Source organism: Fundulus heteroclitus, chromosome 2 (genome assembly GCF_011125445.2).
Source record: "Fundulus heteroclitus isolate FHET01 chromosome 2, MU-UCD_Fhet_4.1, whole genome shotgun sequence".
Taxonomy (NCBI): Eukaryota; Metazoa; Chordata; class Actinopteri; order Cyprinodontiformes; family Fundulidae; genus Fundulus; species Fundulus heteroclitus.
Window position 1 is genome coordinate 5,435,699 of NC_046362.1, and position 16,951 is coordinate 5,452,649.

Here is a 16,951-nt window from a genome sequence, read left to right on the forward strand (position 1 = left end):
GGCTGCCACACCACATATCACAGCTTGAGTCCCATTTAGTTTAGATGGAACACTGAAATTAACAAAAGAATCATAAGAAACATCAAAGGGGAGCAGAGAGCTCAGTGAGCTCTTATGAACCCTAAACCTACAACACATCAAACCACGAGTTATGCAGTTTTAAATACTATATCAATAATAAATAGTTTTAAAAAATATAGCAACGTCAGATCAAATTACCTGTAATGGAAACCACGGTTCCATTAATTCCTGAAATGGGATTACTGATATGTTTGTGATGTATGATTGAGTTAAAGACCAAACAGTTTGGTTATTTTAGTTCTTTATTGTAGTTGTTTTCAGAAATTTGGAGAGACATTCTGGAGAAGCAGAGGGACTGACCAGCCTTCCTATATGAAGAGAATAGAGTTACGGATGTCCAATTGAGTTTTCCTTAATTTCATCTTGGTTTAATCTAGCAGTTTAACAATGTACCTGTTTAGTGGAACAAGCACTCGCTTCTTCCTGGTTTGTTTCCTCAGCAGGGTGGGGCAACAAAAGGGAGAGACATGCAGAGTAGCGGTTTTTGGCACGGGTGAACCGGACAGCCACCCGGAGCGTCACTTTTTTTAATGACACATAGGGGGCGGCACGAGCAGTTAAAAAAAGAAATTAAAACTAATCTGCACCCCAAAAGTGGTTTCCCATTATCTATAATATCACTGTGTGTGGAAATGTCGGCCCTTGCAGCTGCAGGAAGCGCCATGCTTGCTGTGGGACGATGCGTCAGCCCTGCACACTGTACAGAGGCTGACAGGCTGGAGGCTAAACGAGACGTGAAAAGGCCATGAGGAGGAGCGATTCACCTCTGGGTCTCTCAGAGGTGAATCTGGTCAGTTTTTATTTTTCTTTCTGCCCAATAATAAAATGCAGCCGCGGTGATGAGCGGGTGCAAAGCTGCCCTCTCAGCCGCAGGTGGCTCAGCATCAGGCTAAGTCAATCTTGCATTATGCGAAATATGCAAACAGCCCTTCAATTTGAAAAAAGCATGAAAAAAAAAACTGGAGCGAGTTAAAGTAGCAAAGATGCTGGAAAGAAAGGAGAAAGAAATGAGTGGGGTGGAGAAAATGTCCAGAGGATAACCCTGTGTGCAGAATAAGAATAACCAGTTAAGTTAGTGAATTACTAACAATAAGTAAGTGAATTACTAACAATAAGTAAGTGAATTACTCCCTGAGTGAGAACCCATGGAGTGATTCCCTGTAGAACCACCGCTGGACATGCATCAGGTGCTGGTTAAAAGCTTTAGCCTCAGCAGGGGGCCTGCTTCTACAGAGTACTGCTGTAACGGATGACGCTGGTGAACCTGATATTTAGTCACAGATTAAAAGGTTTATTGAAGGGGATGCGTAGTGGCAGGTGAGGCAGGCAACCAAGGGTCAGTGTGGTTCTGGGGCAGTGACAGGCCAAACCAATGAAGAAGGCAGGGGCTGGCCATAACAGGCAGAGCAAGCAGCTGGAACTCATAGAGAGACAGGGCAGACTTGTGCAGCAGCAGATACTGGCAGCATACAACAGTGAAGGCTGAGCACAAATAAAACAGAAGAGTCCAGCTGGCTCAGCACACAGAAACTGGCAACGGCAGAATACTTGAAGCAAGATGAGACGTTCTGGCAGAGAGTGGACGACTGAGGCAGGTTTATAAGTAGGCAGGTAAACAGGTGAGCAGTGTTGACTCTTGATCAGATTCTCACAGGTGGATCTGATCAAGAGCAGAGTGGTGGCTGAGGAGTGGACAGAGCTGATAGGATGGTGGCTGAGAGGTGACCGGGCTGACTCTAGAAAAATCCGGAAAAGTCCAAAAGAAACAAACAAAAACCTAAATCACGACAACAGTGAATGCCCCAGGTATTTGATTCAGTTGGGTTGGAGCAGATACTCATCTAAGTTGCAGGATACCAGCCTGTGAGGACTGAAATTTGACAGAAACAGTGAATATACAAAGAAATATTTTTATTTATAATTAGGCTAAGTCTTCAAGGATAATTCAGTTTATACAATAAATATTTGAGTTTGTTGATGTTTTATATGTAAAATAAATTGATTAATGATATTGATAATAATAGTATTTATAATCATTATTCTTTTATTACACTGTCTTATTATTCAATTATTTTTTTCTGTTCAATGGATGGCATGAATAGTATAAATTAATTAAATTATTGTGTATATTCTTGCATTGAAATAAAAGCTACTACAAATATTTTGAGCTTTACTCACTCTTTTAATCATGTTGCTATTTTTCTGAACACAACTGCATTTTATGTTTGCAACTCAGGTGCCATGCACTGCAAAAATGGAACTAGAAATAAGTAAAATGTTCTTAAAATTAATGTATTTGTCCTTGATTTGAGCAGGTAAATAACATGATTTGCCAATGGAATAAAATGTTTGCACTTAAAATAGGAACAATTCATCTCAATCATCCTATTTCAAGTGCAGGATGTCTAATAATCTTATTTTAGGGGTCAAAATACTCATTCCATTGGCAGATTATCTTATATACCTGCTTAAATCAAGGATAAATACACTAACTTTAAGGACATTTTAGTTATTTTAGGTCAGTTTTTGCAGTGTGAACACAACAGGACAAGGATCCCATCAGCTCAGAACATCAATTCCAATACAAGTTAAAACCAAATGACTTCTGGTAATTTACCTCACTGGGCATCAATAGTGGGGAGACTGAAATAAAATGAAACCACAAGTTGAAAAGAAAAAACAATATGGATTGGTTTCATGCTTAATTATGCCTACTTTTGATAATGGAGAGCCTTCACACAGAGCTACTTCTGAGCCCTTGATGGTTTCGTTCCAGTCTTCCCTGCCTCCCTCCATCTTCTGTCCTTCAAAGTCATCCAGAACCAAACGGAAAGTGGGCTACATGAAAACTCTGCTCCCCGCAACCATGACAAATGCACACCATAGCGGGAGAAAGAGTCAGGTAACAGAAAAAAGAAAAGAAAAACAACATCCCTTATAGGAGGAACTGCCCACTGCACAGCAGGGAGACGCTGGCCAATCAATAGCTGCGGATGCCCCAGCGCTGGGAGTGTGTCTGTGCTCGAGAGGGAAACCCTCCTGATACTTTGTTAGAAATCTGGAGTTTCTCGTTTGCCTTTTGATCCAACCTCCTCTCTTGTCTCTTGCAGTTTGTCTCTGTAGAGGGATTTTAATTCTCACACATTTACTCTCCGTCTCCTGAGAAGCTGCTGCAAATCAAACGGACAATAAGCGTGGCCTGTTCGTGTTCTTCCCGAGAAGCAGTACCTGATCCCTTCTGGTTGCAGACACAGCACGCCATCAGCGCAGCATTAGAGTCTATCAATAGCCTTTGATTGGGCCTATTATGTGCCGTGTCGTTCGTGAAGCTTATAAAGCCCAGGCCTACACGAGCAAGATGTACAGGCTGAGGTGGAGCAAGCGGGGACATTTTGAATGGGGTAAAAAAACTAGTTCTAAAGTACAAGGAATTAAAAGTACTGAAGCTGAAAGAAAAATGAAGGCCAGGTAAAATGAGGCAGGCACAGAAGATGAATGACTCCTAATAACCTGGCCAGCAACCTGTGATTGTGTGTCTAGCGGTGATGGAGGGGGCCCCTCGGTGTTCGGCGGCTCTCGGCTTGATGAGAAGCCAGTCACAATGGGTGCCGAGACGCCCAAGCCAGCCGCAGCCACTGGGTATTGAACCAGCCCTCTGATGAGAAATGAAAGGGATGTATTCTTAACTGCCAACACTGGGATGAAAATGGCTGAGGGTGAGGATGAAAGCGCATCAGGCGTTCAATCATCATTTTTGCCAGATGAGAGCAAGGCAGCCATGCACGGCTACATTTTCCCATGCGCAGAAATTCAGACATCGTAGAAATACAGCCACATACACCAGTGTTCAAAAGTTTATACACACATTAAAAAGGCAGCTTTTTGTGTAATATTTTATTATACTTGACAAATCTTTCCAGAACTCACTCAAAAAAAAATAAGAATAAAAAAATATAAAGGCAATAACCTGCTTTGTCGTATTAGGATGTGCACGTCCCAATACTGTTGGAAAGCCCTTTTTTTTATTTAGTTTTGACCTTCCTGCCGTCAGTTACAGAACAGTCGATCACCCATACATAATCATCTTAACATTTACTCATCTGCATCTTTAATTGGGAGATAAGTTGTGCAGGATCCAAATAATTAAAGAAAAACAATCAGTTATTTTATTGAGCCACTAAGTTGTTTTATGATTGGAATGGGTACAGGCATCTCTTAGAATGAAGACAAGACAATGTAGATTGTCTTGTGTGTGTGTGTGTGTGTGTGTGTGTGTGTGTGTGTGTGTGTGTGTGTGTGTGTGTGTGTGTGTGTGTGTGTGTGTGTGTGTCCTGGCCAGAATTAGTCATACCCTTCTCAATAATACCTAGAAAACCTTTACTATCACGGCAACAGAGGGTTCACTTTTTCCTGCCTCCACTGGTTTCTTTCACAATTCATCTGTTGTGATGAGCTCCAAGTCTTTATGGTTGGAAGACCATTTTTGCCAACATCCTTATATGAAAATAAATAAATGAGGTGATTATAAAGAGGAATAAATAAATGATGTAATTTAAAGAGATATTAACATGTATGTTACATTGTGTAATTTAATTGCTGTTTTTTGTATATTTGTTATATGCATATATATTTATTGAACATCTATTTATTTCTGTATATTTTTGTATATTTATTTCTGAATATGTCAGAGTCAGTCCTCCATGGTCGATGATCGTTTGTCGTTTTGGTCTTTCACCTCCACAAAACATAACAGTTTAAGTCTGAATATTAAATTTGAATCGAGAGATACTTAAACAAAGCATTAGTTTCATTATTTGTATACACATGTGACCAGGTTTGTTTGTTTTTCATAAAGTTTTGAAACGATTTATCATGGTCTCATATTTTACCTTTCCAAAAAACTAGAATTTTAGTAGGGGTACATTTGAGAGCTGTTGCCGCAGTGGAGATTACTGATGTGTGTTACAGGCAAGCTCAGAGATTCCTTTTATTTTTGTGCATGATGTTGAACACTGTGTGCCTCTTTACCATATCCCTGTGGCATTTCCAGGATCTTCCTGAGGAAGGGGGATAAAAGGAATGGTGCTGCAAGCAAAGTTGGAGCCGTCTTTAGTCTCAAAGTGGATAGCCCCTACAGCGAATGAGTTTAATAGCTCCCAATTGCTTTGCTTCACAAAGGTATGACCCCTTCATTTCCTCCCCAGCCTACGCCACTACACACAGCACCCTTCCATCTATCTCTCTCACTGCTGCCAGCAGGCGAATCTTGCCACAGGGTGAAGCAGTGCTACCTTTCCTCCGTCTTTTCCTTCTCAATCCCCCAAAAGCCCTTGCTTTCATATTTGTAATGCTCTTATCCAAGAGGGAGCAATGGAAGGAGTAATCAAAATAATTACCTAAGTCTCATTCTGTTTCACCTGAGACTTGTCTGTGTTCATGTGATTCTTCCACGAGACTGAAGCAGGTTGAGTCTCTGGGATGTTTTTTGGAACATCACATAGGCAGCAGCTGTCAAAACACAAGAGAAGCTGGAAAAGAGTGCCGGCATGTGCCAGCAGGTTTATCATTTGGATCCTTAGACAAAAGAGATGCAGCCACTTATTCAACTAAAAGCATGAGAGAAAAGCAATTATTCATTTCAAAGTAGCACGCACGGATTTACAGGCATCATGGGGTTTCACGGCAACATTTCGTCTGCCAATATTTAGTCTAGATCTGGTTTGGTAGTGAGCTCCTTTAGCCACTTAGAACCACAAATTTGAGTATATATTAAAGGTGCATTATGTTGTAAACCAACAAGTATAACACACTTGGACAGTGAAAGGAAAATAGGTGGTTTTCAATTTTTTACAAATACAAAAATAAAATGTGTGTAATGCATTATTATTTAGCTCTCCTGAGCCAACACATTGTAGAACCACCTTTAACTGCAGTTCAGTTGGCATTTTCCAACACGCTTATCCCTTGTAGGGTTGCGAGGGGTGCTAGTGCCTATCTCCAGCTGTCAATGGGCGAGAGGTGGGGTACACACTGGACAGGCCGCCAGTCTATCGCAGGGCAACACAGAGACAAACAACCATTCTCACACCTAAGGAGAATTTAGAGAGTCCAATTAACCTAAAAGTCATGTTTTTGGACTGTGGGAGGAAGCCAGAGTACCCAGAGATGTTTTCTGGTCAAATTCTAATGACTGAAATGCCAATGTCTAATCCAGGGGTGGCCAACTCCGATCCTCGAGAGCCGGTGTCCTGAACACCGGCTCTCGAGGACCGGAGTTGGCCACCCCTAGTGAATCAACATATGCTGTTTGGCGCACAACCCCCCCCCCCCCCCCCCCTCCTCAAAATGTGAAAAAGAAATTGTGTTGGATATACACTCTATCTTCCTCACTCTTATTTTTGTGTCTTTCAGCTGCTGCTCAGCAGTTTGACTCAAAGCCTGCTGACAAGGACTACAGCAAAACTGTCAAGAAGTGGCTTTATTATGCGCCAGAGCGGCAGGGAGGCATCCAAAGGAACCAAAGTGACCCAAACCCAAATCAAGTGTGTGAACGGCTTGCCACTTCAGCTTGTTCTTGACTTGTCACCAGAGCTGCCCCATAGTTCTACTAAACATGTTAGCAGAAACGATATACGTCACCATATCACAGACACCTGTTGCTTAGGGACAAGTTGCTGGCTGGCTGTCTTCATCTATCATTGTTTTCGTAAATAAAATGTCACATTTTTGCAAAGTGGTCATTTTTAAGTTGTCTTCACACATTTTCGGAAACATGGTAAAGTAAGATAATTTTGAACGACATAATACCAATCGTCTGCCAACAATATTGTGTGTTTAACACCAGTACTAAATGAAGAAACTTGTAATGGTGTGTTATGATGTAGACCTATCAGCAGAAACTCATGGGTGAAAAACGAAACTTTTTTATTGGGCTTTAGAAAAGCTATTTTAATGTCAAATCTACATGAATCGATATTGATTCCTTAACTTGGATTCAATATAAAATCAACACAAATGTGCATGTAGAGTACCATTTAGAAGACGGTTGACTCAACATTTATATAGTATCAGTCATGGTTTAAACCTCATGTTGATGCAACACTGACCACTATGTATAATTTAAATGCCAGGCATCAACATGGATTCAATATTTCTGCCTAACCATCTTTCAGCATTGATTCACTCATAGTTTGCTATCTGGGTCTATAACATAGATTCCACACAGTAGATTATTGCATCACAGGCCTTAACCCTAGGCTAGAACTCTACCACTGTTGGAAATGGGAGTACCATGGCCTTTCAAAAATCAAGCTTACTGAAATCTTCAAAATAAAAACCTCAATTCTCCATAGTTACAACTCAAATTTTGCGTAGATGATGAAATACAATGTGATTATGGCAAAAGAAGTATGTTATATATAAATAATGGAACTAAGATAAAGCTGGAAGGGAAACTATGCCGGACATTCAAAACAAGACCTGCTCATGCGATACAAAGTAAAACCTTAATTTTTAACAAAAATAATTTTTCCTGAAAGTGGATATATATCATCTTTGGAATTACACCAGTGATCAGGACTGGACCGGGACCAAAAAATTAATAGAATAATCTAGTTTATTTTGTACACAAAAATTGTATTCAAGTAAGAGAAACACTACTTGTAAGATACTAAGACTATTCTTTTACTCAAGTAAAACAAAGCTATCCAAGAAATTACTAATGTAAGGGTAAAAAACAATATTTGGTAAGCCTCCTAAGTACTGACTAAGATTCCATCTGATTTGTTAATCAGATGAACAGAAGTTTAAAATAAAAAGGGGTAAAAGAAAATAAGATTTGTGCAGAACACTTAATTTAAACAATAAATAAAACTTTTGAAACCATTACAGTAGGTAATGTATATTCACTTGATCTCTGAATGGCTCAGTAGATAGAAAACAAAGCTTCTGTTCAAAAAGGAACTCTCACTTTAACATAAATGTAGGCGTTCCTAGTAAAAGTCAGTTCATTTAGTGACGTTGCCCACAGTGGGTAGAGCAGCCAGAATATTTACTTAAGAGTAATGATACTTTACAGTAATATTCAAGTTAAAGTAGAAGATTAATTTTGTAAAACTACTCCTAAAAAGGAATTTTCTTTTCAAAAGTTACTCAAGTGCACCTATCTTTCCAACAATTAATGAATTTTGGCAAGGCAATGTATCATATGGTATGGCAAGTTAGAACATTGTAAGTTGGATAAAAATTTTGCAAGTTTATTCTGCTGCTTCTTACTGGGCTGTTAAGCAGTTATTCTTGACCTCAGTCTGACCCTGCTGGGTCATGTCTCATTTTACCTCTTCCTGTGTTACTGCGCGACTGTTTTGTCACCTGATGGCCTTGTTGCCGCTTCTCGCAAATTGTAGAACTAAACATGTTAACAAATTTGGCTGTGTAGGGTTGAGATGTTTTTCCTGGTTTATAAATTAATCCATAGGCAGAAAAAAAGTGAAATATCCATATGCCCTGTGACCCATTAAAGGAGATTACAAAAATATTTCCATTAATAAACTTTATTCAAATCCTTCACTGTCTAAGGATGACACGTTGTGGGAGGCGTCGGATGACACGTTGTGGGAGGCGTCGCTTGACACGTTGTGGGAGGCGTCGCTTGACACGTTGTGGGAGGCGTCGCTTGACACGTTGTGGGAGGCGTCGCTTGACACGTTGTGGGAGGCGTCGCTTGACACGTTGTGGGGAGGCGTCGCTTGACACGTTTGGGAGGGCGTCGCTGACACGTTGTGGGAGGCGTCGCTTGACACGTTGTGGGAGGCGTCGCTTGACACGTTGTGGGGAGGCGTCGCTTGACACGTTGTGGGAGGCGTCGCTTGACACGTTGTGGAGGCGTCGCTTGACACGTTGTGGGAGGCGTCGCTTTGACACGTTGTGGGAGGCGTCGCTTGACACGTGTGGAGGCGTCGCTTGACACGTTGTGGGAGGCGTCGCTTGACACGTTGTGGGAGGGGCGTCTTGACACGTTGTGGGAGGCGTCGCTTGACACGTTGTGGGAGGCGTCGCGTGACACGTGTGGGGAGGCGTCGGTCTTACACGTTGTGGGAGGCGTCGCTTGACACGTTGTGGGAGGCGTCGCTTGACACGTTGTGGAGGCGTCGCTTGACACGTTGTGGGAGGCGTCGCTTGACACGTTGTGGGAGGCGTCGCTTGACACGTGGTGGGGAGGCGTCGCGTGACACGTGTGTGGGAGGCGTCGCTTGACACGTGTGGGAGGCGTCGCTTGACACGTTGTGGGAGGCGTCGCTTGACCGTTGTGGGAGGCGTCGCTTGACACGTTGTGGAGGCGTCGCTTGACACGTTGTGGGAGGGCGTCGCTTGACACGTTGTGGGAGGCGTCGCTTGACACGTTGTGGGGAGGCGTCGCTTGACACGTTGTGGGAGCGTCGTCTTGACACGTTGTGGGAGGCGTCGCTTGACACGTTGTGGGAGGCGTCGGCTTGACACGTTGTGGGAGGCGTCGCTTGACCGTTGTGGGAGGGCGTCGCTTGACACGTTGTGGGAGCTCGCTTGACACGTTGAGCACGTTGGGAGGCGGCGCTTGACACGTTGTGGGGAGGCGTCGCTTGACACGTTGTGGAGGCGTCCGGCTTGACACGTGTGGGAGGCGTCGCTTACACGTTGTGGGAGGGCGTCGCTTGACACGTTGTGGGAGGCGTCGCTTGACACGTTGTGGGAGGCGTCGCTTGACACGTTGTGGGAGGGCGTCGCTTGACACGTTGTGGGGAGGCGTCGCTGACACGTTGTGGGGAGGCGTCGCTTGAACAAGTTGTGGGAGGCGTCGCTTGACACTTTGTGGGAGGGCGTCGCTTGACACGTTGTGGGAGGCGTCGCTTGACACTTGTGGGAGGCGTCGCTTGGACACGTTGTGGGAGGCGTCGCTTGACACGTTGTGGGAGGCGTCGCTTGACACGTTGTGGGAGGCGTCGCTTGACACTTTGTGGGAGGCGTCGCTTGACAACGTTGTGGGAGGCGTCGCTTGACACGTTGTGTGGAGGCCGTCGCTTGACACGTTGTGGGAGGCGTCGCTTGACACGTTGTGGGAGGCGTCGCTTGACAGCGTGTGGGAGGGCGTACGCTTGACACGTTGTGGGAGGCGTCGCTTGACACGTTGTGGGAGGCGTCGCTTGACACGTTGTGGGAGGCGTCGCTTGACACGTTGTGGAAGGCGTCGTTGACACGTTGTGGGAGGCGTCCGCTTGACACGTTGTGGGAGGCGTCGCTTGACACGTTGTGGGAGGCGTCCGCTTGACACGTTGTGGGAGCGTCGCTTGACACGTTGTGGGAGCGTCGCTTACACGTGTGGGAGGCGTCGCTTGACACTTTGTGGGAGGCGTCGCTTGACACGTTGTGGGAGGCGTCGCTTGACACGTTGTGGGAGGCGTCGCTTGACACGTTGTGGGAGGCGTCGCTTGACACGTTTGGGAGGCGTCGCTTGACACGTTGTGGGATGCGTCGCTTGACACGTTGTGGGAGGCGTCCGCTTGACACGTTGTGGGAGGCGTCGCTTGACACGTTGTGGGAGGGCGTCGCTTGACACGTTGTGGGAGGCGTCGCTTGACACGTTGTGGGAGGGCGTCGCTTGACACGTTGTGGGGAGGGCGTCGCTTGACACGTTGTGGGAGCGTCGCTTGACACGTTGTGGGAGGCGTCGCTTGACACGTTGTGGGAGGCGTCGCTTGACACGTTGTGGGAAGGCGTCGCTTGACACGTTGTGGGAGGGCGTCGCTTGACACGTTGTGGGAGGGCGTCGCTTGACACGTTGTGGGAGGTTAGGGGGAGGCGTTCGCTTGACACGTTGTGGGAGGCGTCGCTTGACACGTTGTGGGAGGCGTCGCTTGACACGTTGTGGGAGGCGTCGCTTGACACGTTGTGGGAGGCGTCGCTTGACACGTTGTGGGAGGCGTCGCTTGACACGTTGTGGGAGGCGTGCGTGACACGTTGTGGGAGGCGTCGCTTGACACGTTGTGGGAGGCGTCGCTTGACACGTTGTGGGAGGCGTCGCTGAAGTTGTGGAGGCGTCGCTTGACACGTTGTGGGAGGCGTCGCTTGACACGTTGTGGGAGGCGTCGCATTGCACACGTTGTGGGAGGCGTCGCTTGAACACGTTGTGGGAGGCGTCGCTTGACACGTTGTGGGAGGCGTCGCTTGACACGTTGTGGGAGGCGTCGCTTGACACGTTGTGGGAGGCGTCGCTTGACACGTTGTGGGAGGCGTCGCTTGACACGTTGTGGGAGGCGTCGCTTGACACGTTGTGGGAGGCGTCGCTTGACACGTTGTGGGAGGCGTCGCTTGACACGTTGTGGGAGGCGTCGCTTGACACGTTGTGGGAGGCGTCGCTTGACACGTTGTGGGAGGCGTCGCTTGACACGTTGTGGGAGGCGTCGCTTGACACGTTGTGGGAGGCGTCGCTTGACACGTTGTGGGAGGCGTCGCTTGACACGTGTGGGAGGCGTCGCTTGACACGTTGTGGGAGGCGTCGCTTGACACGTTGTGGGAGGCGTCGCTTGACACGTTGTGGGAGGCGTCGCTTGACACGTTTGTGGGGAGGCGTCGCTTGACACGTTGTGGGAGGCGTCGCTTTGACACGTTGTGGGAGGCGTCGCTTGACACGTTGTGGGAGGCGCGCTTGACACGTTGTGGGAGGCGTCGCTTGACACGTTGTGGGAGGCGTCGCTTGACACGTTGTGGAGGCGTCGCTTGACACGTTGTGGGAGGCGTCGCTTGACACGTTGTGGGAGGCGTCGCTTGACACGTTGTGGGAGGCGTCGCTTGACACGTTGTGGGAGGCGTCGCTTGACACGTGTGGGAGGCGTCGCTTGACACGTTGTGGGAGGCGTCGCTTGACACGTTGTGGGAGGCGTCGCTTGACACGTTGTGGGAGGCGTCGCTTGACACGTTGTGGGAGGCGTCGCTTGACACGTTGTGGGAGGCGTCGCTTGACACGTTGTGGGAGGCGTCGCTTGACACGTTGTGGGAGGCGTCGCTTTGACACGTTGTGGGAGCGTCGCTTGACGCTGTGGGGAGGCGCTTGACACGTTGTGGGAGGCGTCGCTTGAACACGTTGTGGGAGGCGTCGCTTGACACGTTGTGGGAGGCGTCGCTTGACACGTTGTGGGAGGCGTCGCTTGACACGTTGTGGGAGGCGTCGCTTGACACGTTGTGGGAGGCGTCGCTTGACACGTTGTGGGAGGCGTCGCTTGACACGTTGTGGGAGGCGTCGCTTGACACGTTGTGGGAGGCGTCGCTTGACACGTTGTGGGAGGCGTCGCTTGACACGTTGTGGGAGGCGTCGCTTGACACGTTGTGGGAGGCGTCGCTTGACACGTTGTGGGAGGCGTCGCTTGACACGTTGTGGGAGGCGTCGCTTGACACGTTGTGGGAGGCGTCGCTTGACACGTTGTGGGAGGCGTCGCTTGACACGTTGTGGGAGGCGTCGCTTGACACGTTGTGGGAGGCGTCGCTTGACACGTTGTGGGAGGCGTCGCTTGACACGTTGTGGGAGGCGTCGCTTGACACGTTGTGGGAGGCGTCGCTTGACACGTTGTGGGAGGCGTCGCTTGACACGTTGTGGGAGGCGTCGCTTGACACGTTGTGGGAGGCGTCGCTTGACACGTTGTGGGAGGCGTCGCTTGACACGTTGTGGGAGGCGTCGCTTGACACGTTGTGGGAGGCGTCGCTTGACACGTTGTGGGAGGCGTCGCTTGACACGTTGTGGGAGGCGTCGCTTGACACGTTGTGGGAGGCGTCGCTTGACACGTTGTGGGAGGCGTCGCTTGACACGTTGTGGGAGGCGTCGCTTGACACGTTGTGGGAGGCGTCGCTTGACACGTTGTGGGAGGCGTCGCTTGACACGTTGTGGGAGGCGTCGCTTGACACGTTGTGGGAGGCGTCGCTTGACACGTTGTGGGAGGCGTCGCTTGACACGTTGTGGGAGGCGTCGCTTGACACGTTGTGGGAGGCGTCGCTTGACACGTTGTGGGAGGCGTCGCTTGACACGTTGTGGGAGGCGTCGCTTGACACGTTGTGGGAGGCGTCGCTTGACACGTTGTGGGAGGCGTCGCTTGACACGTTGTGGGAGGCGTCGCTTGACACGTTGTGGGAGGCGTCGCTTGACACGTTGTGGGAGGCGTCGCTTGACACGTTGTGGGAGGCGTCGCTTGACACGTTGTGGGAGGCGTCGCTTGACACGTTGTGGGAGGCGTCGCTTGACACGTTGTGGGAGGCGTCGCTTGACACGTTGTGGGAGGCGTCGCTTGACACGTTGTGGGAGGCGTCGCTTGACACGTTGTGGGAGGCGTCGCTTGACACGTTGTGGGAGGCGTCGCTTGACACGTTGTGGGAGGCGTCGCTTGACACGTTGTGGGAGGCGTCGCTTGACACGTTGTGGGAGGCGTCGCTTGACACGTTGTGGGAGGCGTCGCTTGACACGTTGTGGGAGGCGTCGCTTGACACGTTGTGGGAGGCGTCGCTTGACACGTTGTGGGAGGCGTCGCTTGACACGTTGTGGGAGGCGTCGCTTGACACGTTGTGGGAGGCGTCGCTTGACACGTTGTGGGAGGCGTCGCTTGACACGTTGTGGGAGGCGTCGCTTGACACGTTGTGGGAGGCGTCGCTTGACACGTTGTGGGAGGCGTCGCTTGACACGTTGTGGGAGGCGTCGCTTGACACGTTGTGGGAGGCGTCGCTTGACACGTTGTGGGAGGCGTCGCTTGACACGTTGTGGGAGGCGTCGCTTGACACGTTGTGGGAGGCGTCGCTTGACACGTTGTGGGAGGCGTCGCTTGACACGTTGTGGGAGGCGTCGCTTGACACGTTGTGGGAGGCGTCGCTTGACACGTTGTGGGAGGCGTCGCTTGACACGTTGTGGGAGGCGTCGCTTGACACGTTGTGGGAGGCGTCGCTTGACACGTTGTGGGAGGCGTCGCTTGACACGTTGTGGGAGGCGTCGCTTGACACGTTGTGGGAGGCGTCGCTTGACACGTTGTGGGAGGCGTCGCTTGACACGTTGTGGGAGGCGTCGCTTGACACGTTGTGGGAGGCGTCGCTTGACACGTTGTGGGAGGCGTCGCTTGACACGTTGTGGGAGGCGTCGCTTGACACGTTGTGGGAGGCGTCGCTTGACACGTTGTGGGAGGCGTCGCTTGACACGTTGTGGGAGGCGTCGCTTGACACGTTGTGGGAGGCGTCGCTTGACACGTTGTGGGAGGCGTCGCTTGAACACGTTGTGGGAGGCGTCGCTTGACACGTTGTGGGAGGCGTCGCTTGACACGTTGTGGGAGGCGTCGCTTGACACGTTGTGGGAGGCGTCGCTTGACACGTTGTGGAGGCGTCGCTTGACACGTTGTGGGAGGCGTCGCTTGACACGTTGTGGGAGGCGTCGCTTGACACGTTGTGGGAGGCGTCGCTTGACACGTTGTGGGAGGCGTCGCTTGACACGTTGTGGGAGGCGTCGCTTGACACGTTTGTGGGAGGCGTCGCTTGACACGTTGTGGGAGGCGTCGCTTGACACGTTGTGGGAGGCGTCGCTTGACACGTTGTGGGAGGCGTCGCTTGGACACGTTGTGGGAGGCGTCGCTTGACACGTTGTGGGAGGCGTCGCTTGACACGTGTGGGAGGCGTCGCTTGACACGTTGTGGGAGGCGTCGCTTGACACGTGTGGGAGGCGTCGCTTGACACGTTGTGGGAGGCGTCGCTTGACACGTTGTGGGAGGCGTCGCTTGACACGTTGTGGGAGGCGTCGCTTGACCGTTGTGGGAGGCGTCGCTTGACACGTTGTGGGGAGGCGTCGCTTGACACGTTGTGGGAGGCGTCGCTTGACACGTTGTGGGAGGCGTCGCTTGACACGTTGTGGGAGGCGTCGCTTGACACGTTGTGGGAGGCGTCGCTTGACACGTTGTGGGAGGCGTCGCTTGACACGTTGTGGGAGGCGTCGCTTGACCGTTGTGGGAGGCGTCGCTTGACACGTGTGGGAGGCGTCGCTTGACACGTTGTGGGAGGCGTCGCTTGACACGTTGTGGGAGGCGTCGCTTGACACGTGTGGGAGCGTCCGCTTGACACGTTGTTGGTAGGCGTCGCTTGGACACGTTGTGGGAGGCGTCGCTTGACACGTTGTGGGAGGCGTCGCTTGACCCGTTGTGGGAGGCGTCGCTTGACACGTTGTGGGAGGCGTCGCTTGACACGTTGTGGGAGGCGCGGCGCTTGACACGGTTGTGACCGGCGTCGCTTGACACGTGTGGGAAGGCCGTCGCTTGACACGTTGTGGGAGGCGTCGCTTGACACGTTGTGGGAGGCGTCGCTTGACACGTTGTGGGAGGCGTCGCTTGACACGTTGTGGGAGGCGTCGGCTTGACACGTTGTGGGAGGCGTCCGCTTGACACGTTGTGGGAGGCGTCGCTTGACACGTTGTGGGAGGCGTCGCTTGACACGTTGTGGGAGGCGTCGCTTGACACGTTGTGGGAGGCGTCGCTTGACACGTTGTGGGAGGCGTCGCTTGACACGTTGTGGGAGGCGTCGGCTTGACACGTTGTTGGAGGCGTCGCTTGCCGTTGTGGGAGGCGTCGCTTGACACGTTGTGGGAGGCGTCGCTTGACACGTTGTGGGAGGCGTCGCTTGACACGTTGTTGGGAGGCGTCGCTTGACACGTTGTGGGAGGCGTCGCTTGACACGTTGTGGGAGGCGTCGCTTGACACGTGTGGAGGCCGTCGCTTGACACGTTGGGGAGGGCGTCGCTTGACACGTTGTGGGAGGCGTCGCTTGAACCCGTTGTGGGAGGCGTCGCTTGACACGGTTGTGGAGGCGTCGCTTGACACGTTTGGGGAGGCGTCGCTTTGACACGTTGTGGGAGGCGTCGCTTGACACGTTGTGGGAGGCGTCGCTTGACACGTTGTGGGAGCGTCGCTTGACCACGTTGGTGGGAGGCGTCGCTTGACACGTTGTGGGAGGCGTCGCTTGACACGTTGTGGGAGGCGTCGCTTGACACGTTGTGGGAGGCGTCGCTTGACACGTTGTGGGGAGGCGTCGCTTGACACGTTGTGGGAGGCGTCGCTTGACACGGTTGTGGGAGGCGTCGCTTGACACGTTGTGGGGAGGCGTCGCTTGACACGTTGTGGGAGGCGTCGCTTGACACGTTGTGGGAGGCGTCGCTTGACACGTTGTGGGAGGCGTCGCTTGACACGTTGTGGGAGGCGTCGCTTGACACGTTGTGGGAGGCGTCGCTTGACACGTTGTGGGAGGCGTCGCTTGACACGTTGTGGGAGGCGCTTGACCGTTGCTTGACACGTTGTGGGAGGCGTCGCTTGACACGTTGTGGGAGGCGTCGCTTGACACGTTGTGGGAGGCGTCGCTTGACACGTTGTGGGAGGCGTCGCTTGGAACACGTTGTGGGAGGCGTCGCTTGACACGTTGGGGAGGCGTCGCTTGACACGTTGTGGGAGGCGTCGCTTGACACGTTGTGGGAGGCGTCGCTTGACACGTTGTGGGAGGCGTCGCTTGACACGTTGTGGGAGGCGTCGCTTGACACGTTGTGGGAGGCGTCGCTTGACACGTTGTGGGAGGCGTCGCTTGACACGTTGTGGGAGGCGTCGCTTGACACGTTGTGGAGGCGTCGCTTGACACGTTGTGGGAGGCGTCGCTTGACACGTTGTGGGAGGCGTCGCTTGACACGTTGTGGGAGGCGTCGCTTGACACGTTGTGGGAGGCGTCGCTTGACACGTTGTGGAGGCGTCGCTTGACACGTTGTGGGAGGCGTCGCTTGACACGTTGTGGGAGGCGTCGCTTGACACGTTGTGGGAGGCGTCGCTTGACACGTTGTGGGAGG